We start from the raw sequence: 25,166 nt of genomic DNA on the forward strand, positions 1-25,166 counted from the left end.
AGGCTTGTTTGATCTCCTCTATTCAAAGAGTTTACAGATGTTTTCAAAGGAGACATGTTCACTATCAACTGAGAAGGGATTAATCATTTCCTCAACATCTCAGCACTTAATGTATGCTTGATGAGTCATTCAAAATTGTTCTCAGAGTCACATTTTGTTTATCAGAGATGCAATTCGATCAATGATGCTCCCGGCATACTAACCTGCAGTGTATAACATTTGGAATATGCATATTCACTTGAATTGGAAGTGCGAAACGTAGCTAAAATCTGTAGATGCCCATAATTAAGTAGCCTACAATAATATATGAGTTCACATTAAGCGCTCTTAATAGTAAACTAAATGGTTCATTTATGAAATATAAAAAAAAATAGCACCTTTGAATTAGTACCGCAGCAATTTACCTGGTCACCTTACACGACTCCTCCCACAGTGCTACGCAAGGCAGCGCTCCGCACAAATCTCACCACGTTCGGATAGAGTGGGGTGTGCATGTCTGTTTCGAGGGATGGAGTCAAAACAAGCTCTGAAAAAACCGGGGCTCAGTTTCCCTAATGTCTTCCTTCGAATTAATTAGTGATGAGAGTGGCTGATGCTCCGAGTGTATTTCAGTGAGAGAGAAAGGACGACCGTTTTAGGCTCTTGTAGTCAGCTGCTGGTGTAAAAGTGCAATCCGTTGGTTCATCTGTGACTGAACTCGAGCCAGACCGATGACTCTCGGAGATTCCATCACTATCGCCGACCTCATGCAAGGTAACTAGATTTTGTCTCCTAGGTCTAGGGTAGTCTACTTTTTCGTGCCTTCCAGTCTAATATCTCTCTCTTCATTTGCGACGGGAATTGGGACGCAGGTTGAATGATCTGTGATTGCATTCTGAAATAGAATTCCTTCTTGTTTTTGGATAAGTCATGAGTAGTTCCAGCTCAATGTATTTCCGAGTTAGTTGGGAAATGTGTAGTCATTTTCTTGTAATCTACCATCATTCCTCGTTGGAAAATTCGGGTGACATTCGATCCATTACCTACAGTATATTCAAACCAGATAAATGTTGATCTTCTATCGTAGATAACCTGTTTACAAACCTAATATTCTATATTAACATCCATTCTATATGAATATTAAAGTACTATCCTTCCCTACATTATTCATGCGCATGAACTATATATTTTTTTATCTAGGCTATTGTATTTAAACGTATCTAGTCGTGCACATAGGATACAGTGTCACTTTAATAATTGGTAGTGGGCATTGGCTTCCTAGATAAGATAAGGGTGGTTGCATTAAATACATGTTGACATAAACTGAGGCCTTTTAGATCATTTGCGTCTCAAAAAACAATGGAGTTAAACTTGTAAGACCCCAAATCCGTTTTTACGTTGATGCTGCTGTAACCACACTGATAATTGGGCATTAAGTGGTAAATGGCCATGTCTGTGTCAGCAATCGAGCATTCCAAATGATTGCGGTTTAATTGCATAAATCAAGTCGTCGTTCCCGGGCAGCAGCAGCTCGCCACCCCAAAAAGCCTATTATTGGGTTCTCAATTGAAGCATTGCTGAGGGCACAGCCAATGTGTAGCCTACAACAGTCCCAACGCTCTGTCTGCACAATAATCATAGCTTGCATTACAGTTTAGAAAACCTTTGGAACTTTACTTTCATATCATTGAGAAATAATTTTCTAAAAACAAAAGGTAACATGACTATGGCTTGGAAGAGAGAGGCGCCCAGCTGTTCTAATTAGCTATATAGCTCTGTTGAAACTGAAATATACTGTTGGCTGCAACTGTGTTAAAACAGTGCACATTGAGTGTATATTTTGCAGTTGGAAAATCTTTTTTACTGAGTTACAGTTAATATAAGAACGTCAGTCAATTGAAATGCATTTAATATGTAATATAATAATAATAAATAAATAATAATAATAATTATGTATTAGACCCACATCTATGGATTGCATGTGCCTGGGAATACAAATATCCATCTGTTGGTCACAGATACCTTTAAAAACAAAAAAAACGGTAGGGGCGTCGATCAGAACCAGTCAGTATCTGGCGTGACCACAATTTGCCTCATGCAGCGCGACACATCTGCTTCGCGTAGAGTTGATCAGGCTGTTGATTGTGGCCTGTAGAATGTTGCTCCACTCCTCTTCAATGGCTGTGCGAAGTTGCTGGATATTGGCAGGAACTAGAAAACAGTGTCGTACATGTCGATCAAGAGCATCCCAAACATGTTCAATGGATGACGTGTCTGGTGAGTATGCAGGCCATAGAAGAACTGGGACATTTTCAGCTTCCATCCTGGTGATCTGCCCAGTACAGTTGAAACCGAGTTTCATCTGTGAAGAGCACACTTCTCCAGCGTGCCAGTGGCCATCGAAGGTGAGCATTTGCCAACTGAAGTCGGTTACGACACCGACCTGCATTCAGGTCAAGACCCTGTTGAGGATGACTAGCATGCAGATGAGCTTCCCTGAGAAGGTTTCTGACAGTTAGTGCAAAAATTCTTCGGTTGTGCAAACCCACAGTTTCATCAGCTGTCCGGTTGGCTGGTCTCTGACAATCCTGCAGGTGAAGAAGCCGGATGTGGAGGTCCTGGGCTAGTGTGGTTACACGTGGTCTACGGTTGTGAGCCCTGTTGGATGTACTGCCAAATAATCTAAAATGACATTGGAGGCGGCTTATGGTAGAGAAATTAACATTCAATTCTCTGGCAACAGCTCTGGTGGACATTCCTGCAGTCAGCATGCCAATTGCTCTCTCCCTCAACTTGAGACATCGTTGGCATTGTGTTGTGACAAAACTGCACATTTTAGAGGCCTTTTACTGTCCCCAGCATAAGGTGCACCTGTGTAATAATCATGCTGTTTAATCAGCTTCTTGATATGCCATACCTGTCAGGTCGATGGATTATCTTGACAAAGGATAGAATGTTCACTAACAGGGATGTAAACAAATTTGTGCACAACATTTCACCAAATCGTTTTTTTGTACACAAGTAACATTACTGCGATCTGTTATTTCAGCTCATGAAACATGGGACCAGCACTTTCACACGTTGTGTTTTATATTTTTGTTGTATGTATATATTTACACTACATGGCCAGAAGTATGTGGACACCTGCTCATCGAACATCTCATTCCAAAATCATGTGCTTTAATATTGAGTTTTTCTCACATTTGCTGCGATAACAGCCTCCACTCTTCTGGGAAGGCTTTCCACTAGATGTTGGAACATTGTTGTGGGGATTTGCTTCCATTCAGCCACAAGCATTCGTGAGGTCGGGCAATTAGGCCTGGCTCACAGTAGGCGTTCCAATTCATCCCAAAGGTGTTTGATGGGGTTGAGGTCAGGGCTATGTGCAGGCCAGTCAAGTTCTTCCACACCGATCTCGACAAACAAATTCTGTATGGATCTTGCTTGTTCATGGGGGCATTGTCCTGCTGAAATAGGAAACTGTTTCCACAAAGTTGGAAGCACAGAATCGTCTAGCATGTCATTGTAAAGGGAAAAGGTGGATACCTAGTCAGTTGTACACCTGAAATGTGCCTTACGCATTTATCCCAGCCCCTCTGAATCAGAGGTGCGGAGGGCTGCCATAATCGACATCCACGTCTTCGGCGCCCGGGGAACAGTGGGTTCCCTCTCTAACCACTAGGCTACCTGCCATTAAAGGGCCTAGCCCGAACCATGGAAAACAGCCCCAGACCATTATTCCTCCTCCACCAAACTTCACAGTTGGCACTATACATTGAGGCAGGTAGCGTTCTCCTGGCATTCGCCAAACCCAGATCGTCCGTCCGACTGCCAGATGATGAAGCGTGATTGGTCACTCCAGAGAACGCGTTTCCTCTGCTCAAGAGTCCAATGGTGGCGAGCTTTACATCACTCCAGCCAACACTTGGCATTGTGAATGGTGATCTTAGGCTTGTGTGCGGCTGCTCGGCCATGGAAACCCATTTTGTAAAGCAGTTCTTGTTCTGATGTTGCTTCCAGAGGCAATTTCAAACTCGGTAGTGAGTGTTGCAACCGAGAACAGACATTTTTTTTTTTACATGCTTCAGCCCTCGGCGGTCCCGTTCTGTGAGCTTGTGTGGCCTACCACTTCACGGCTGAGCCATTGTTGCTCCTATAAGTTTCCACTTCACTATAACAGCACTTACAGTTGGCCGGGGCAGCTCTAGCAGGGTAGAAATTTGACGAACTGACTTGTTGGAAAGGTGGCATCCTATGACGGTGCCATGTTGAAAGTCACTGAAATTTTATGTATAGGTCATTCTAGTGCTGATGTTTGTCTATGGAGATTGCATGGCGGTGTGCTCGATTTTATACACCTGTCAACAACGGGTGCGGCTGAAATAGCCGAATCCAAGCATTTGAAGCGTTGTCCACATACTTTAGGATGTGTGTGTGAGAGATATATTGTTTGTATATACAGTACCAGTCAAAAGTTTGGACACCTATTCATCCCCTGGGTTTTTCTTTATTTTTATTATTTTTTACATTGTAGAGTAATAGTGAAGACATCAAAACTATGAAATAACACACATGGAATCATGTAGTAACCAAAAAAGTGTTAAACAAATCAAAATATATTTTATGTTTGAGATTCTTAAAAGTAGCCACCCTTTGCCTTGATGACAGTTTTGCACACTTGGCATTCTCTCAACCAACTTCTTGAGGTAGTCACCTGGAATACATTTCAATTAACAGGTTTTCCTTGTTAAAAGTTCATTTGTGAAATGTCTTTCCTTAATGCGTTTGAGCCAATCGGTTGTGTTGTGACAAAGTAACTGTGGTAAACAGAAGATAGCCCTATTTGTTAAAAGGCCAAGTCCATGTTATGGCAAGAACAGCTCAAATTAGCAAATCAAAGCAAAATGACAGTCCATCGCTACTTTAAGACATGAAGGTCCTTCAATACGGAAAATGTCAAGTTTGAAATGCAGTTACAAAAACCATCAAGCGCTATGACGAAACTGGCTCTCATGAGGACCGCCACAGGAAAGGAAGACCCAGAGTTACCTCTGCTGCAGAGGATAAGTTCATTAGTTACCAGCCTCAGAAATTGCAGCCCAAATAAATGCTTCAGAGTTCAAGTAACAGACATATCTCAACATCAACTGTTCAGAGGAGACTGCGTGAATCAGGCCTTCATGGTCGAATTGCTGCATGAAAACCTCTACTAAAGGACACCAATAATAAGAAGAGACTTGCTTGGGCCAAGAAACAGGAGCAATGGACATTAGACCGGTGGAAATCTGAGATTTTTGGTTCCAACCACCATGTCTTTGTGAGACGCAGAGTAGGTGAACGGAAGATTTCTGCATGTGTGGTTCCCACCGTGAATGTGTGATGGTGTGGGGGTGCTTTGCTGGTGACACTGTCTGTTATTTTTATTTAGAATTCAAGGCACACTTAACCAGCATGGCTAGCACTGCATTCTGCAGCGATACGCCGTCTCATCTGGTTTGTGCTTAGTCCCACTATCATTTTGTTTTTCAACAGGACAATGACCCAAAACACACCTCCAGGCTGTGTAAGGGCTATTTGATCAAGAAGGAGAGTGATGCCTCAGATGACCTGGCCTCCACAATCATCCGACCTCAACCCAATTGCGATGGTTTGGGATGAGTTGGACTGCAATGTGAAGGAAAAGCAGCCAACAAGTGCTCAGCGTAAGTGGGAACTCCTTCAAGACTGTTGGAAAAGCTTTCCAGGTGAAGCTGGTTGAGAGAATGCCAAGAGTGTGCAAAGCTGTCATCAAGGCAAAGGGTGTCTACTTTGAAGAATCTAAAATATATTTTGATTTGTTTAACACTTTTTTTGGGGGGGGGGGGGGGGTTACAACATGATTCCATATGTGTTACTTTATCATTTTGACGTCTTCACTATTATTCTGCAATGTAAATAAGAAAGAATAACTCCGGATGGAGTAGGTGAGTCCAGACTTTAGACTGGTGCGGTATAGATTGTTTTATTTGTACGCGTTGTGCTTCAGCTGAGCTTATTCTTTAGAGTCAAATATATTTGTCCAGGCCTCAATAGTTCCTTGTCTAGCACCATTCATTCTCGCTGTCGATAATTCTGTTACAAACTTCTAAGATGATTAGGATGTGTTATGAAAGTAAGAGAGCTTTATGTTTCTAGAACCATATCACAATTCAAATGAAATTAATTCACGTTTAGATGGAGTATTTGGGTGTTTTGGCTGCCGGAGCCAGTTTTACTCTGAACATAACATACAATGGCCATGGATGTTAAAGGATTGTGCTAGGCTAACCGACACTCCGTAACAGTACATCTGTTGCTGGGGCAGTAGCGTCCACAGTTCCTCTATTTTCACATAATATGTAAGCCTTGCTGATATGTAAGCCTTGCTGATTGATGAAACTGGGGTGAGAGAGTCGTACCAACTAGGAATGGATTTCACGAGAACAATAGGCTGTGTGTTCAGAAGGGCATGAGTGCACCTGTGCAGATGTGTGCTGAGTTTTACGGCGGTGGTGTGATCTTTCCATCACCTTTATTACCCTGTGTGAGAGCACCGTTCCTGCTGTCTATTTCAGTTCATGAATATTGGGACTTGGGGGACATTATCATCATTTTTCTCTAGGTGGTTGGTTGAGGGGGCTTCAATGAGAGATTGCACTCCCTCAGTTATTCTGCTGACACGCAAAACGTTTAGTGACTGTAAACCAAAATATAGTTTGTGTCGAGTTTTCCTTTAAGATGAGCCAGGAGCTTCCTATATCACTTATTACAGGGCTAAGCTTATTCATTATTGCCATGGGTTGTCTCATCCGCCTGTAATTAGAATAGTGTGGGTGGTGTAGACTAATGAATGTAGCTTGATTTTGGAAAGGTAAAATACCTTTCTTTTTTTTAAAGTCTTCTGTTTAAGATTAAACGCATCAGCCAGATGAATCATATCTGGCATCCAGTCCTGTGTGCAGGGCCGGCCCTAGCCTTTTGACGGGCTCTTAGCGAAAACATTTTAGTGCCCCCCCCCCCCCTTTGATGGCAGCAATAATTATTTTTAGTTTGAGTTCAATTCCTGCTATCCTACACATTTTGCCATTGGGCGTAGAGAAAATGTTGCTGTTTTTAAAGCAAGTTTGCTGCAATTCTACACTTGCGGCTGTAGAAGGCGCAGAAGATTTTTTAGCAATTTTCTAACTAGTCTCATGCAATTCTACTCATTTTGCCATGGGGTGGAGATGCATCTATTTTTTTTAAGCTCATTTCCTGCAATCTTTCACATTTTTGCCATGATTTATGCCATGTTAATATGATATCTGAGTGAGCGCGGGAATAACAAAATCAATTGGGGTTCCCTGGAGGTCCGGGACCCAAACTATGTGCCCTGCATGCCTTGTCAGTAATTCCACCATGCCTAATAACGTTTAGATCGCTGGTTAGACTAAAGAAGACACTGTCCATTGCAAGAACAGTCCTAGCTTGTGGCTGAAGCATAACCTACAAGGTATTGTGATGGAACCATTGCGAGCGGGTTGTTAGTAGCACACTGAACTTCAGCAGGTCTGAGAAGACAAGGCTTTGCCTCATGGACAACCACTCAGGATGGCGGGTAGGGCTCAGCTCGTTATTTTCGTACTTCACTGATTACCATGAATGGCTCATTGTTTGTCTGCAGCAGAATCATTGTCACGTTTGTTTGCTTTCTTTTTTTTCTATAGTAGCCAAGGACGGGGCATGCAGGGGTGAGCAGAGAGCAAAGGGAATTGGGGATGGGTTAATATGGAGAATAGCTGGAGGGTGACTGATTCAGATGCTGAATTCCAAATGGACCCCTAGGCACTCTTGTTGCTTACACCTATCCAATTCTTTTAGATCTACAGGAGTGCCTAGGGGATGGGCTAGGGTCTATTTGGAATTCAGTTATTAAAAACAGGATGTTAGTGTGATCCGGCCTACCAACACATGAGGGACATTCTAAATCCCACAGTGTCAGGATGTCACATTAACACACGTTTGGCCAAATGCAGTCTACAGAGACTTGACTAATGCAGAAGCAAGCAATGGCAAAATAAGGCAGTGGAGAAGGTACTCCTACCAAATATCCAGCACTGCAGAGAAAGAGGGGGAGATTGTGAGCGAAAGCATCTCTGGTGTACAAAAATTAACCCCCGGGTTTCATTTGATGTATTCCATGTTACTGTATTAAATTTCACTGGATCTAAATGATATTTTTCAAGTTTTCTTCAACACCAATAAAAGACAACACCAGATTGGTATTAATATTAAATGAGGTTGTGTTTGCTGAATTAAAATAATAACTGTACTAGTGGAAGCAATGGCACAGTTTTTTTTTAAACATGTAAATGTATTCCCAAAAAATGTATGGGAGAAAATGTTTGGTATTCTCCCTCAGGAAGTGGAGTATCTATCATGAAATCAACAGTGTTTTCAACAGTAATGTGTGCCAGATTCAATCTCCAAACCCTAAAATCCGGAGTTAATATTCTTTAGTTAAAAGCAGGCCTATCTTCCTGATTTGGCTATTTAGGGATATTTGAATGCTGGAGGGATATGAGGCTGGGGTGTGGCCTGTTCTGTTGCCATGGTGAGAGGACAGGTATTGTATGTCAGGTTCTCTTTCAAATCTGAACAGTCATATGTCCTCAACAATTGACTTCGATTGAAGCTAATGATTAGGTTGCTCATTGTAGAACCATGGTGACTCATTCATTGTGCTTCTGGCCTGTGCTGAACGTGGCAGTAGCCTCACGTGGCCTGTGATTTCTACCTCTCATGGATCCAGTAACAACCTGTGCTACTGGTGGGTCCTTGTTGATGACTACCATATCATTGTAGGACTATATTCAACAGGGAGTGTTCATCATAGGCTTACATCATGATGGCAATGTTATACAGAACAGTGGCCTATTTTCTGCCTGCCTGTAGAACCTTCATTTCCATCCCCTGTGTACTTATTACTGATCAACACTTCGTATCAGCCTTTGAGAGGAATCAGGGGATTGGCGACAACTTCATGCTCATTCCCGCTATCTTATAGGATTTGGAAGCCTATCTATGCAATTGTTTATCTTAAGTAGCATGGCAATTTAGTGTGGTGGTGGAATCCAATGCTAATTGTTTACGTCTTCGGCGATCTAGTGCCGCGTAGCCGTAGCATGTAGCCACTTCCCCTGCTATTCTGTCCCTTTTTTGTGACGCGAGTTAGCCAGTGACTGTGGAGACCGTGAAGTTAGCTGTCGGACCGTCTTTCCAATAGGGGGCTCATACATAATAGATAAGTCACTGTAAGTAACAGTACAGGGGTATAACTAGGCTAATGCCCAGATTTGCATATTTGTACAGAATTCCATTATTCATGAGTACGGCAGCGTTGCGTGGAGCGTATTGCTACTTAGACTGTATCTATCTCTCTGGCTGATCCCACTTTGCCTGATCCCACTCTGCCGGCTCGCCTGCCTTCGCACCAGTAACCAGGAAACCCCACGTGAAAAAGCAGTATTGATACTGTCGCCGTCTTTCGTCTCTTGTTGCTCGGGAGCCGCGATGCTGTTGCATCAAAAGCCCAGAGTCTGAATTCTTGCCTGAGGAAAGCCTTATTAAAGGCACATGGATTTTGATGAGGTTTCCTAGATGCATTCTACAATCCTTGCTACCAGACGATGGGCTTTGTTCTGCTCAATTTGCTGTCATTTTGGAATAATGGGATAAAGGGATAGAGGGAGTGGGTGAGGGCGCAGTAGATGGGGAAGAGGCTCTGACATCTAATTCAGAATGTATTTTATGGGTAATTTTTTTCATCAGGGATTCTGAGATCGGCAGACGCCATAATTTCCGTGTGTTATGAAGTAGATGTATCATTCCCCTTGTTGATGACTGGCAGCTAATTTATTCATTACCTTTTGTTCCCTCCCTATCTCCTCTGTCAGATGAGTAGGTACATGTCAAGCAGATCCCTCATTATTGGGTATTGTGTAGCATACAGGTTTTTTCATGTTGCAGCCGTGCCATGTCATTTCTGCCACAGAGATCGAGTTTTGAGAGGGGGGGGGGGGGGTTGTTTGGATTTCGGCAGAGTTCAGGTCTTATGTGTCAACATTATTTGTTCATGAAGTGTGTGTGTTACAGAGTAGACACCAGACATACTGTACCCTTGTGATGGATGTTGTAAGTTCATTTGTAAATATTTTCTTCTTCTCATGTTTATAAAGTATGCCAATATTCTGACTCTCTAGGCCTCGGAATATTTTAAGAAATAATTTACGGGAAGTGATTTTAATTTAAATATGTTTAATTGACTGAGGCTCAGCACAGAGGCTTTTCTAAAATGTATTTTAGGATAAGGGCATTCATTTGTCTTGGCGCCTTGACAAGGTGATTTAGGAGGGACACCGTTTAGGGGCCACTTTATGCACATATTATGCATGTGTGAGGTGTAGTCATAGCAACTGTTAGGTGAAGATCAAGCTGTTGTCACTCATTTCTTAAATGAAATCGGGAGGTAGCTTTGTAATTCAGCAGGGGCTTTTATCAAAAGTTTTGGGGGGTTTTGTTCGCACTTAATAAAGTCATTTTAAAAGAACAACAAATTATAGCAAAAGGTCAATGTCAACCAGTCAACTCTACTGGTTCTCACATAGCACCAGGAGTGGTATTTGACATTTGTAATGAGCAAAAGATTTGAGTTGGACTGAAACTTGCTATTTATAAGCACTGAGGTTTATGTAGGTGAAAAGGTCAATCAACTTCAGGGCAAGCCACATGCATGCTGTGCTCTTATGAATGGCTTGTAGTTCAGTGTTTGTGCCCTGCAATTGAACTCCATATTGTGGTGCAGTATGGGTTAGTGACAAGGTGCCATTGGGATAGGGAAATTAATCTGTATAAAGGCCTCGTATATAAAAAAATGTATGGGTAATTCAACTTGTATGGAGATTGTTTGAGCAGTAGGCTGGGTACCAGAGGGGTAAAAGGGGTCATGGGCACACAGGGTGGTCAGGATGGGCCCAAGGCAGAGGCATCTAAAGAGATACCTGTTGATAGCAGTGAGGTGCACCGGTTATGAAAAGCATCCTGTGACGTATCTCAGTGTGGCTTTAAAACGGTCTACCCTTTTGCCAGAGTGACAGTCTAAAGAACCTTGACTTGGTGCTTTCCGCGGACCTGAAAGATTCAAGTCCGTTGCTTTGGGTCTGTATGGACAGCGCCGTCTTAGCCTTGAGCCATGCCTTTTTCTCCCCACCGCTCGTGCCATATTTGATCATTTCAGAAGTGTATACGCGGATGTGGTCCAGTAAATTGTATACGAGAGGGAGCAGGTATACACAACGTAGCAGTGGTAGGCAGAAGACTGTGATTGAACGCAAAGCCAAATCCACGGGGGACAGTCATTGCCCGGCAAATTAAACCATTACCTCCCCAGTCTGAGTTAAATATGAAGAAATTGCTCATTTAATGTCGATTTAGTCCTTAATACAGCCGGCGTAAGCAATGGCAGGCGTTCATTCCCTGATGTTAATTCTGCTCCCTGGTGAGATAAGGGCCGCGATATTGTCATGGGATGTATTAGACGTAGATCTTTTATTAAAAGATGCCCCAATGCGAGAGAGAAATTATTCTGTTGTGATTCGTTATGAGAGGACTCTCCATTCTGGAGATTCGTCTTCATTATCCGCCGGAGCGCCATTTTAACAGATAACGCTGCTTCCTCATTTGCTCGCTGAGCCTCAATTTTCCCCCCGGACAATATTGCAGCTCTTTAGTGTGGCTCTTGCAAGAGACAAGTGGAGCTATTCTCAATGTGCACATAGGATTAGGAAGGTTAATCATCAATTTAAAGCTAATCTTTGTTAAATACCAATAGTGCTTTGGCGCTTGCTTGTGATGCAGAATGGTTCATTTAGGGTTTATAGGAGATTCAGGGAAGAAGAGTATCACTTCATCCCTTTCCCCCAGTTCCCACTAGGCTATTACTGTCTTTCGTATTGTTTTAGACCTGTGATACTATATCTGAACTTGTTTGAACATTGGGCTGTTATATGGGGCATATGGCTACTTGACGATTTACTCCATACACTGTAGATGTAAAAAATGATGTGAAAATCAAAGCCAATTAATCCCTCATAACATGTATTGCTTTTGGTCATGTTGTCTTCTACAGGCGATAATCACGCTTTGAACGGTCAAAGGGACAAACAGGAACTATATGCGAGTCCCCTTGACTACTACATATTCACTGTGGAGTGGAGATAATTATGGAGTTTGGTAAATTATGCAATCGAGGCCACAATCGCTCTTCCTCAGTCTGGGAGAATGAGTAATTAATTCAAAAATTTTTTTCACCAATGATTATTCAGATGACTGAGAATAGGAGCGCCAGTCATTATCTGAGTATTTTGGCACATGTCTGCTTGGCTAATTACATTTTCAACTACTTCCTATTCAGAGGTCTGAAAGGTAACATTTTTATGGAGTAGGAACAGAATGGCCTTACGATGCTAACCTTTTAAAATTGCTGTTGAATATTGTCAAAGGTTAAGTATCATAGGATGTCAAGAGGGACGGCGTGGTCTGGCTAGAGGTAGAGGATGTTTTGTGCTAGGTGTTTTACATTCAGGATTTTGGAGTCTGCCTGTCTTGTCCTGTCTTGTATGGTGATGACCATTGTCTATGTAATGATGTGTTTGTGTGCTCAAAATTGGAGTAATTGCGACGAGATTTGTTGTTGTCATTTCATCTGTTTTCCTCCGTATGGTCACCATGACCAATAAGGCACATTCATTTAAAAAAATATATATATTTGTAAACCTTTTCTGCTCCGTGGGTAGTGTTAGACTTACGGGAAATCCGAGCAGAGTAAATGAATGACTTTGGCAGTAATTCAACCGATAATGTAGACATGACTTGCACAGATAAAGCTCAAGAAAATCAATGAACTGAACAAATTTATTTCAAATCTATTCTAAATAGTCTAGACAACCTGTGGCATTCAAGCGTTGCAGAAAAGCTTACAATGCTTCTCTAAAAAGGATTTTTACAGATATTGCTTTGAGGTTACAGGGCTCCTATCTCTCCATCGACGCCGGCAGACACAGCACAGCGCCAGACAAGGCCAACGAGAGATCCCGCAGATGCTGCCCTTTTCAATGGCTGTTTTTATCCCCCCCCCCCCCCACCCATTATGCCTCTGATGTTGGGTCCACAAACTTCTCTAATTAAATATTCATCTTCAGTATGGGCTCTCTCTCTCGTCTAATGTATATCGCTGCAGAACGTGGGATGATAAAAGGCGTTATTGGGTGTGCAACCTCCACCGCCTCTTATCTCCCATAAACACTTCAGTTGGTTTACAGGGCCACGGAGGCGGTGGAACGATGAGCAATAAGCCAAAGGCCCTGATGACTTATTCATAGGGAGCGCAGAACAAGAGGCCACGGATGAAAGTGACAGAGAAAGGTTAGGACGATAAGTCGTTACAGTTATGATAAGGCGTGTCAGAAAAGACTTGTGACCTGATTTTAAAGTTTGACTCCGGGGAAAACTTTTGTCTCGACATGTACTATGTACTATGTACATGTACAAGTTTACAGATGATGACTTTCGGACTGCTCTGAAACAAAATGCTTGTGTATGTTTGGAAATATATTTCTTTGGGTTGGTCAAATAGCATACAGAGGAACGTGAGAGTTTTGGGGCTTGGATGACTGACATGGACTTGGTGGTTGTCTATTAGGCCAGAGCTACAACACTGATATTGTAAAAGAGAACCCTCCCAAACAATTCCTGACTACACAGTCATAACCTCATTCTGTCAGAATATAAAATCTATACAAGCAGAATCACTAGCTATTTCCCTCTTGGGTATTAAATGTACTTTGAGTCAGAAATAATTACCATGTATTTTCACACATTCACCCTTTTTTTAAACTGATAACATCGACACCCTCTAAGTGAAGTGCTAGATTGTTTTTCACACTCCCAAAATCTCCCTTTAAAATGGCTGGCAGACAGCCGTAGAGATGGGAACTGGGGGTACAGCATCACCGGGGAAGGGCATGCTGGTAATAATCTAATGGTGGAGCCTAGCTTGCTAACACGACTACCAGGTGAAGCTCGGATGCTATTTGCGTCGGCCCAATCAGCTCTCTGTACCTCTCCTCTCCTCTGCTTCAGAGCCAGAGCTGGGATGCAGGGAAATGGAGCTAGAGATTATCATTATAGATAAACATGTCCCCTCCAATCTATTCCGCTTAATAGTGGGAAATTACAAGGATGCCGCTGGAAGTTTAGCACAGGGACAGTTTCGTTTGTATCCAAAGGGATACAAAGTGTGCTCAGATGGCAGCTGAACAAAATGCATACGTTATGCGAAGACAGACGACCATGAGAAGCATGCCTACGCATTCAAAGCATGACAGCGAACATGAAAGCATGTTGTGCTGATTCATGTTTTTTTCCCCCTCCGCCATCTTGACCTACATCACCAGAGCCGTGTGATTTTTTTTTTTTAGGTTACAATCAATAGGCAGCATGCATGCATGTAGTGCAACGACTTCTGGTTATCTGAGAACTCAACACTGGGATCGTCTCACGTGAACATTGTGTTTTTGTGTGAGATCAAGGTCACGCACTGTGTGCAAATGTGCTTCCAGGTCTGTCAATACCGATCCATACCACTTATGATCTGCATATCTCAGTCTCAGCTAGAATGGTTTACAGATAGCACACACTGCAGTAGATACCCAACACTTTGGGAATCTGGGAAATGCTTTGGATCCAATGGATTATTATTAGAATGAGTTCCCAGCTGCATCAGCATTCGAAGCGCTCCAGTGCTTGGCACTCAACGTTGGATCACAGAAGGGCCAGCTCGAAACCCAAGAAATGTCTTGTCTGCAGTGCCTGATAAGTACATATTTGTCTTGACGAAAATGCTGGCGGGACCAGACTGTGCGCCTTCCAATAGGACACTATTGTGCCAGAACAGGGAACAGATTCCAATATGTGGAGAACATGACATATACCAGCTGTAGATTTGTAGAAGATCAGAAGTTAAGTCTGCAGTTACTGGTTACCCCTCTGTAGGATTTGGTAGACCTACATCTCTGGAGGGTACATGCAAGCTGTGTTGAGGAAGAAGCAACGCCAGGACATCCATAGAGTTTGAGAGTTCCGGGCCTGTATTCATAAAGCTTCTCAAAGTAGGAGTAAAGATTTAGGATACGTTTTTCATTTAGTTCATAACGAATAAGATTATATGGACGGGGTAACTGGGCCCTTATCCACAAAGCATCTCACAGTAGGAATGCTTATCTAGGATCAGGTTCCCACCTGTCCATATAGTCGTATACACTGTGTACACACATTAGGAACACCTTCCTAATATTGAGTTGCACCCCTTTCGTCCATCGGAACAGGGGTGCTGGCCCATGTTGACTCCAATGCTCCCCACAGTTGTCAAGTTGGCTGGATGTCCTTTGGGTGGTTGGACCATTCTTGATACACATGAGAAACTGTTGATCGTGAAAAAAAAACTGAACCGTTGTAGTTCTTGACACTCAAAGCCTGGCACCTGCTACCATACCCTGTTCAAATCCACGTACATTTTTTTTGTCTTGCTCATTCGTACACATACACAACCCGTGTCTCCAAGGCTTAAAATTCTTTCTTTAACCTGTCTCCCCCATTTGATGTGGATTCAACAGGTGACATCAATAAGGGATCATAGCTTTCAGCTGGATTCACCTGGGCAGTCTGTCATGGAAAGAGCAGTTTTGTACACTCAGTGTACATTATGATATAAAAGGCTAAACTGATCCTAGATCGTGCACATGCTCCTGCTCTGCGCAGATTGTGAACAGAGTGGGTTGGGTGGAGGATAAACAAACGGGCTGACGATAAACGAAACACATTCGCTAAGTGACTATGTGAATCTCCGATCGGTCTTACTCTTTTCTGCTTTTTTCCCCCACGCTGCTGTGAAAACTTTGTCAGCACTAAACAGGCCCTGCTATAGTTCCCTCGTTAAACTATTCATCAGATAGGCCTCATCAACGATGAAAAGTATCCCTGCAGTTTATCACAAGATGCCCTGCTTTTTATTTGAAGAAGTAATTAATCCATAATGTATGTGTGTACTGCAGCTTGTGGGAGGCCTGGAGAGTCTGGAGAGAAAGCCTGGCTCAGCCTTCTAGAGAATGAACAGGGAAGAGAGAGAGAGAAAGCAGAAGTGAATTTGTTTGAATTAAGTAGGGAGAGAGCGTGGATGTCTCCGACTCGGATTTGTGTTCACTTTTAGAAGAACTTTTGACCAATTTACTTTACGAGAGAACCTCAAAACAGAGATCAGACTCTTTGCAACGACTTCAAGATGCGCGATGAGATAATGCGTTTGTGTTCACATGCTTGTCACTGACTTAGTCTCTGTGTGCATGCTTGCGTCTCTGTCTTACTTAGCTGTTTTGTCAGTACTGGCAGATAGCATGAATCTCATCTGGCCACTCTCTGATCGGAGCCTTTCCCAGTGTCCCTATCTGACCGACTGTAGACTGCTTCCCTGAGTGAGTCAGTGTAAGTTTTGATTAGCGGTCTCCGTTCATTCAGGGGCGATAAGTAAGTGGGCCTGTTTTGTCTGCCAGAATGCCTCTCGGGAATCGATGTCAGTTGATGCCCAAAGTAAATCGTCAGACATTGACAAATGTCAAAGCAACTCTGGGTGTATGTGCAGTGTCTTCAGAAAGTAGTCACTCACACCCCCTGAATGTTTCCAAATGTTTTTGTCAAAATGAAACGCTGAAATGTCTTCAGTCAATATGTATTCAATCCCAAATGAGTTCAGGAGTAGAAATGTGCTTAACAAGTCCCATAATAAGTCGCATGGACTGTGTGCACTCTGTGCACAATAAGTGTTTCTGACATGATTTTTGAATGACTACCTCGTCTCTGTACCCCACACATACGATTCTCTGTGAGGTCCCTCAGTGGCGAAGTGAAATTCAACCACAAACACCAGGGAGGTTTTTCAATTACTCGCAAAATCCAACAACACATTACGGAGTACCACTCTCCATATTTTCAAGCATAGTGGTGGCTGTAACATGTTAAGGGTATGCTTGTAGTTAAGGACTGGGGAATTTTTCAGGTCAAAAAAAGACACGGTATGGAGCTAAAAACAGGCAAAATCTGCTTTCACCAGACACTGGGAGATATCTGAATTTGCCATTCAGCAGAACAATAAGCTAAAACGCAAGGCCAAATCTATAGTACACTGGAGTTGTTTACCAAGAAGACTGTGAATGGCCCTGAGTGGCCGAGTTACACTTTTGACTTAAATCTGCTTGAAAAGCAATGGTCAACAACCAATTTGACAGAATTTTTTAAAGAATAATTGGCAAGTGTTGCACAGTTCAGGTGTGGAAAGCACTTAGACTTACCCAGAAAGACTCACATCTGTAATCGCGGCCAAAGGTGATTATAATATTTATTCACTCGGGGTTGAATACTTCTATAATCAAGATAATAGTATATATATTTTTTTTTTTAAATCATTTTTTATAAATGTTAGAATTTGCCTTCCACTTTGACATTAGAGTATTTTGTGTAGATCTTTGACAAATAATGACAAATCCCACTTTGTAACACAGCAAAATGTGGAAAAAGTAAAAAGGTGTTAATACTTTATATGGTAAAGCATGCATATATTCAAGCTGAAGATGGGTACGACCCAGAGCCATGTAAGATAAATATGGGTAGACCGGTCATCCATTTCCATGTCTGTTTTATGTTTTAGCTTATTGTTCTCCATTGTTTCAGAGTGAGGGATGTTTATTGGCTGCCAGTCAGTGAAGGAAAAAGTACCCAATTGTCATACTTGAGTAAAAGTAAAAATACCTTTTTTTTTATAGAAAATTACTCAAGTCAGTCACCCAGTAAAATACTACATAAGTAAAAGTCTAAAAGCATTTGATTGTAAATATACTTAAGTATAAAAAGGAAATGCAATTGCTCAAATATACTTAAGTATCAAAAGTAAAAGTATAAATAATTAAAATTCCTTACATTAAGCAAACCAGACGGCACAATTTAGAGTAAAAAAAAAAAAATGTACAGATAGCCAGGGGCACACCAACACTCAGACGTAATTTACAAACAAAGCATTTGTGTTTAGTGAGTCTGCCAGATCAGAGGCAGTAGAGATGAACAGGGATGTTCTCCCAATAAGTGTGTGAATTGAACATTTTTCCAGTCCTGCTAAGCATCCAAAATGTAACAAGCACTTTTGGGAGTCAAGGAAAATGTATGGAATAAAAAGTACATTTTCTTTAGGGATGTAAAATATACACACCCCCAAAAAACAACTTCTGTAAAAAAATACTTTCAGGTACTACTTAAGTACTTTACAACACTGCTGCCAGGGTATCTAGTCATTTCACAAATACACAAAAGGTCAGTACTTGCTAGTGGCAAACTCATTGGAAATACTGTACGTATTAAAGTGTTGTAGGCTATCCCCATTTTGCATTCTGACATTTGGCTGTATCATGGTCCACAGGGAGCACTCTGTTACAGGCACGCACATGCATGTACACACACATACAAACACACACGGAGTTCCAGCCATAAACGCTGCTAGCTACAGATGGCGGTGGGCAGACGGGTGTCTAATTGGGAGATGCTGTTCTCAACAGTCAAGCCGACTGCAGTTAAATGAACGAAAGAGCTCCACTCCACCATAGACTTAACCAGAGAGAACACAAGATTAGAGTTAAAACACCACAATTAGTGTCTGCGCTGAGGGCATGAGTGTCTGTACCAGTTAATTGCAGTTTACCAGCAGCACATAATGAATGCCTCGGCTGACATGTGGGTGCGGATTAGGTCGTCGCCTTACTCACACGCTACAGAAATAGCCTAATAGCTGCCGCTCCTCGCTTTTCACCCAGCTAGTGCTGCCGACAGCTCCCCAATTTCAGCCAAAACAAAGAGATTTTCTTCCTTCGCCCTGCTTATTGTGATACAAAAATCAGCATATGGAGTGGAGATGTGGGAAGTCTGTCGTAAGTGGTGCCTTTTTATAAATAGAATGAAAATATAATATTTCTGTGTGTGTGTGGTACCATCTTCATCGAGAGAAGGACATCTTGGGACGCTGGTTTGAAGACTGGGATCACGTTTTGTTGATGGAGTGTTTTGTGGGTTTGAGTTGAAGCAAAGCGTGCATCGATTATTGGGTTACTCTGAACTACTGCTAGTCTGGCCAGCCAGGTTTCCCACAATGTTGAGTGACAAGTTCAATGGCAAGATGGTGCCGACAATGGTCGCCCTGTTGCTAGCTCCCAGGGAACTTTGCAGTCAGTCTGTTTATTTTTGTGTTCTTTTTTACATTATTTGATCAAAAAGTTTCTAGTATAATTAATATGACAGACAAGCACTTCTGGACATCAGATCGAAGATTAATCACCACTTTACGGAGCTGGATCCTTTGTCTGGACTACCCGAAGCAGTTTTTAGTTAACCTTTTATTTAACTAGGCAAGTCAGTTAAGAACAAATTCTTATTTACAATGACTGCCTAACCCGGATGACGCTGGGCCAATTCTGCACCGCCCTGTGTGACTCCCAATCACGGCTGGTTGTGATACAGCCTGGAATCGAACCAGGGTCTGTAGTGAAGCCTCTAGCACTGAGATGCAGTGCCTTAGACCGCTGCGCTACTCGGGAGCCCCAGTTCCATTCATCACGGGAGCCTTTGTCTGATTTTTAAGGAAAGGGCAAACCACCCTTCGCTTTCTACTACTTGCTAATGTACAGTCTCTGGACAATAAAACTGCGAGCTCAGAGCGTGGACCTCCTACCAGAGCGATACGAGAGACTGTGACTTACTCTGCCTTACAGAGACTTTGCTGACAGTGGAGGTGCTTGATCAAGCTTAAAGCGGTTGAGTATGTTTCATGATAAACAACCCATGGTGTGATTGTAGGAATGTACAAACCCTTAAGAGTTTCTGTTCCCCTGACCTGGAATACCCCCCCTCCCCCACAAGCCGACACTATGCTGGCACTCAAGGAATTACACTGGGCTTTGAAAAAATCAAACACCAAAAATCCTGAGGCCACATTCATTGTAGCCAGGTACTTTAACAAAGAAAATGTAAGAAATTCTCCCGAAATTTCACAAATACATTCTACTATGTCTCAGACACAATATGCATGTGGCAGGGACTTCAGACAATCACGGATTATAAGGGAAAACCAGCCACATCGTGGACACAGACTTAGAGGAAAACAACACTGAGCCGCCGACATGGTCCCCGCTGCTGACGAGTACTGTGGGCTCCCGATCTCTGTAGCCGACGTGAGTAGGACCTTCAAGCGTGTGAACCCTCGCAAGGCTGCCGGCCCAGAAGGCATCCCAAGCCACGTTCTCGGAGCATGCGTAGACCAGCTGGCTGGAGTGTTTACGGACATTCTCAACCTCTCTCTTTCCCAGGCTGTCGTCCCCACTTACTTCAAGATGGCCACCATTGTTCCTGTACCTAAGCAAGCTAAGGTAACTGAACTAAATGACAATCGCCCTGTAGCACTCTGTCATCATGAAGTGCTTTGAAAGGCTAGTCAAGGAACATACCCGACGCACTGCACACCACCCTATCTCACCTGGACAATAGGAACACCTATACGAGAATGCTGTTAATCGACTGCAGCTCAGCTTTTAACGCCATAGTGCCCTCCAAGCTCATCACTAAGTTCAGGGCCTAGTGATATTAACAGGCCATCAGACTGTTGAACGGCCCTCACCAGTCGTCTACCAGGTGATGCACACTCACTCATACAAAACACACACGCAAGCTATCATACTCACTCACACTCACACACAGCCAACACTGTTGTCACATGTTATAGAGACATTGAGCCACTGGACACTGTATTTAAGTTCAGGTTTTGTCACATGCACAAGTACGGTTAAATGCCTTTATTGCTAACTAAAACCCCAACAATTCAATAATTAATAACAATTTATAACTAGAAAAATATGAAATACACAAAGTAGGTAAGTAAGCATACTATATACAGGAAATATTTTAATTTCAATACCATATGTGCAGGGATAATGGAGAAATGGAGGTAGATTTGCGTGGGAGTGACAGTGAGTATGTAGGGTGTACATAGAGTGCAAATATTGAAATAAACGGTCTATAAAGTTGCAGTAAAATCTGTCCGTGGAGCTATTTAAATACTGTATCTCTGACATAGCTCATTCTAATACTTCTACTACTGTACATTGTATTTTAGTTAGTTTATACACACCGCATATTTATTTTTATACTGGATTCTTGACATACTGTAACTCACTCTAATATATCTACTGCTGTACATATTGGTTTTACTATATCTTGTGCAAATTTCCCCTGTGTACATATGTATAGATTGCATTTTGATTGCTGCTACAGTGCTATTTGGATTGTTAATTGGATTCGTCCCGCTGTTCTTGATTTCTTGTTTCTTTTGTATTTATTTTACAATTGAATTATTTGTGTACTTGTTTGACATTTTACTGCATTGTCAGAAGCTAGTGACATAAACATTTCGCTGCACCCGCTGTAACACCTGATAAACTGTGTATGCGATTAATAAACTTTGATTTGACAAACCGTTTAGCTGCTAAGTGGGTAGAAATGGCCAAATGTTTACTTTTTGGCCACCAGGGGGCGCTGTAGGTACATTTACATTAGTCCAACGCAAATTTGATGAGAGAGCAAGTCTCCTACCAACCCCCCTCCCGCCCTCTCTCAAGTCCCTTCTTGTGTGACCTTCGCATGTCCGCTGCTTGCAAAGAGTGTCTACAAGGAATGTCGCAAGAACCTGGGCTATTGAATAGCTTGTGTACTGTACTCTTTCTCTGGCGCTTAATGATTTATATATATATATATATATTGTTTTTTTCATACATTGAAATGAATGTGTCCTTGTTAACACTCTCTCCATAGAGTTCTGTGTAAATATGTTTTTTTTCTGTATTCTGAAACATCAGTGTAGCAATATCCAGTAAACCACAACAACCCAAGAGTCCAGGGTTATGTTTATTAGGAACCAAGCGGAAGAAAACAAACAAACAAGGAAGGAGTACCTGGACATAAGAAAATATATGGGAGGATGGCTCCATGCCCTGACCTCACTGTGTGTGCGAGCTGCAGTTGGTTTTGATCATTCCATCTCGTCAGCAAGAAGAGCGGTGGTGCGTTTTGATTGGGGGCTTGAGTCCCACCTCCCAACATAATCTATCGCCACACTCCGCTGGCGTCCGGTCCGCTAGGCTATTCTTCACCGCGGTAACAAGCCCCTGGAGCCTGGCCGAGGGCCATCCGGCACAGTACGACCCAGTGGCCCACAGAAAGGGCCCGTGTGTACAGTACAGTGTAGTCTAGCACAGTTCAGTAAGTGTCATGATTCGTTTTTCTGAATGGCTCGTTCATTTTAGTCTTTAGTTTGACCTGCTGGCCTCAATGAATTCTACAGCAGTGTTATTAATATGCGCTCCTCCGGTGACTCCGGAGACGTGCTCCGACAAACAACGGTTGTATATGCGCACAGGCAAAATAGATGAGGCTGCAGGCAGCATAGAGAAGAAAAATACATGTTTAGAGCTGATAATTGATCGCATGGTGCAATTTATTTAATGTTATGAGCCAAAACATACACAGCCTCTGCTCAACAAACTCGAACTCAAGAACTAATTGTTTGGGGTGCTGCAGTTCGCAAATAATGTTGTGCTTATCATCCTCACGGCAATCAAGCAATTAATTCCGCCTAGTCGTTCACAATCTAGTCCAGTTGCGGCCACAACTACACCTTGTTTAAAATGTACTAAAAAATAATATTATTTGTACTCCTAGCAATCAATAAATGTACATTGTTTTTAAGCACACTTTTACAAGTCTCAGTCACAAACGACAGCTCCAATCAGCCCCTTATGGTGAACGGCATGTGATCGAGAGAATCACGTTTCTTTCTAGTTTTCAGTTCATCGTTCACCGGTAGAGGGTCCTGCATGCTCTGGGCGTTACCGACTCAAATTAACGAAATTAAGCAAAATATGTATTTTTTTTGTTGTTGACTGAACGAGTCAAAAAGATCAGGTAGTAAATAGACTAACTTCTCATCACTAAGTGCAGTGTGTTACAGTGCGTGTGTGTGTTACAGTGCGTGTGTGTGTCACAGGCGGCCGGTGGCACCTTAACTGGGGAGAACGGGCTCATAATAATGGCTGGAACGGAATAAATAGAATGGTATTGAACACATCAAACACATGGATTCCGTTCACGCAATTCCAGACATTATTCTGAGCCGTCCTCCCCTCAGCAGCCGTGTGTGTGTGTGTGTGTGTGTGTGTGTGTGTGTGTGTGTGTGTGTGTGTGTGTGTGTGTGTGTGTGTGTGTGTGTGTGTGTGTGTGTGTGTGTGTGTGTGTGTGTGTGTGTGTGTGTGTGTGTGTGTGTGTGTGTGTCTGTGTGTGTGTGTGTCTGTGTCTGTGTGAGAGAAAGAGGGCATACCTACATATCAATAGTAATACCCTGCAACTGAACCAGGCACAAAAATGATACTGTTTTGATTGCACAAAGGGCTTGGTAATCAAGCTCCATAGAATCAATAATTGTTCTGGATGAACAGATCTCTGAGGTGTCATTAAGAAAACTAACTCTGCAGTACAATACCTGCTGCTCACCACATGTTACCGAACGGGGAACCCACTGAATATGAATGAGGGTTTGTTCTGGCTCCTGCCTTAGATATAGCTGGCTGGCTGGTTTGAGTAATTAGTGGGAGCTGGGTTCCCGTGGAGCAGAAAACCTGTTGTTTCTCCCGCTGTGCCTGCTAGGATGATGAATAGTAGGGTAGAACCATGAGCTTTGCTGGCTCAGGCTCTCAGTGGTAATGCTATGAGAAGATAAGCCACAGTGTCTGCAGCCACTGACAAACTGTAGAATGAGATCACAGGTCAGTGAATCGTGCCGTATGTGTGTGATAGTTGGGTCATTTGTCATACGTAGGCGTAGCTAAACGATTGCGGATGTAAAACATGAAGCTGTTTATAGCAGATTCTTTTTCAGGGCGAGTACACTAACTTGCCATAAGAGTTAGTGCCTTCGGAAAGTATTCAGACCCCTTGACTTTTTCCACATTTTGTTACGTTACAGCCTTGAATTAAATTGTAATCTACACACAATACCCCATAATGACAAGGCAAAAACTTTTTCCCTGAATTAGCTAATTTATCAAAATTAACAAGTTTGAGGTCCTAAGCAGGTTTTCATCAAGGATCTCTCTGTTCTTTGCTCCGTTAATCTTTGCCTCGATGCTGACTCGTCTCCCAGTCCCTGCTGCTGAAAAACATCCCCACAGCATGATGCTTCACCGTAGGGATGTTGTCAGGTTTCCTCCAGACGTGATGCTCGGCATTCAGGCCAAAGAGTTCAATCTTGGTTTCATCAGACCAGAGAATCTTGTTTCATATTCGGAGTGTTTTTTAGGTGCCTTTTGGCAAACTCCAAGCGGGTTGTCGTGCCTTTTACTAAGGAGTGGCTTCCGTCTGGCCATAAAGGCCTAATTGGTGGAGTGCTGCAGAGCTGGTTGGCCTTCTGGAAGGTTCTCCCGTCTCCACAGAGGAACTCTGGAGCTCTGTCAGTGACCATCGGGTTCTTGTTCACCTCCCTGACCAAGGCCCTTCTCCCCTGATTGCTCAGTTTGGCCAGGCGGCCAGCTCGAGGAAGAAAGTTGGTGGTTCCTAACTTCTTCCATTTAATAATGATGGAGGCCACTGTGTTCTTGGGAACCTTCAATGCTGCAGACATTTTTTGGTACCCTTCCCCAGATCTGTGCCTCGACACAATCCTCTCGGAGCTCAATGGACAATTCCTTCGACCTCATGGCTTGTTTTTTTTCTCTGACATGCACTGTCAACTGTGGGACCTTATATAGACAGGTGTGCCTTTCCAAATCCTGTCCAATCAATTGAATTTACAACAGGTGGACTCCAATCAAATTGTAGAAACCTCTCAAAGATGATCAATGGAAACGGCATGCACCTGACCTCAATTTCAAGTCTCATAGCAAAGGTTCTGAATACTTATGTAAATAAGGTATTTTTCTTTTTATTGTGCAAAAGTTTCT

General features: G+C 42.7%; 1 protein-coding gene across 2 annotated transcripts in view; it reads left to right on the forward strand.

Moving 5' to 3' along the window:
* Window positions 1-410: 410 nt before the first annotated feature.
* Window positions 411-25,166, forward strand: part of LOC139562091 (heparan sulfate glucosamine 3-O-sulfotransferase 1-like) — a 29,390-nt gene continuing 4,634 nt past the window's right edge. The window contains exons 1-2 of one of the 2 annotated variants that reach the window (XM_071379426.1): window positions 484-753; window positions 5,512-5,681. The gene's annotated coding sequence lies outside the window, so the exon portion shown is untranslated. Of the gene's footprint in view, window positions 754-5,511; window positions 5,682-25,166 lie in introns of both variants that reach the window. The other variant, XM_071379425.1, reaches the window with a different exon arrangement.

This window comes from Salvelinus alpinus, chromosome 32 (assembly GCF_045679555.1).
Source record: "Salvelinus alpinus chromosome 32, SLU_Salpinus.1, whole genome shotgun sequence".
Lineage (NCBI taxonomy): Eukaryota > Metazoa > Chordata > Actinopteri > Salmoniformes > Salmonidae > Salvelinus > Salvelinus alpinus.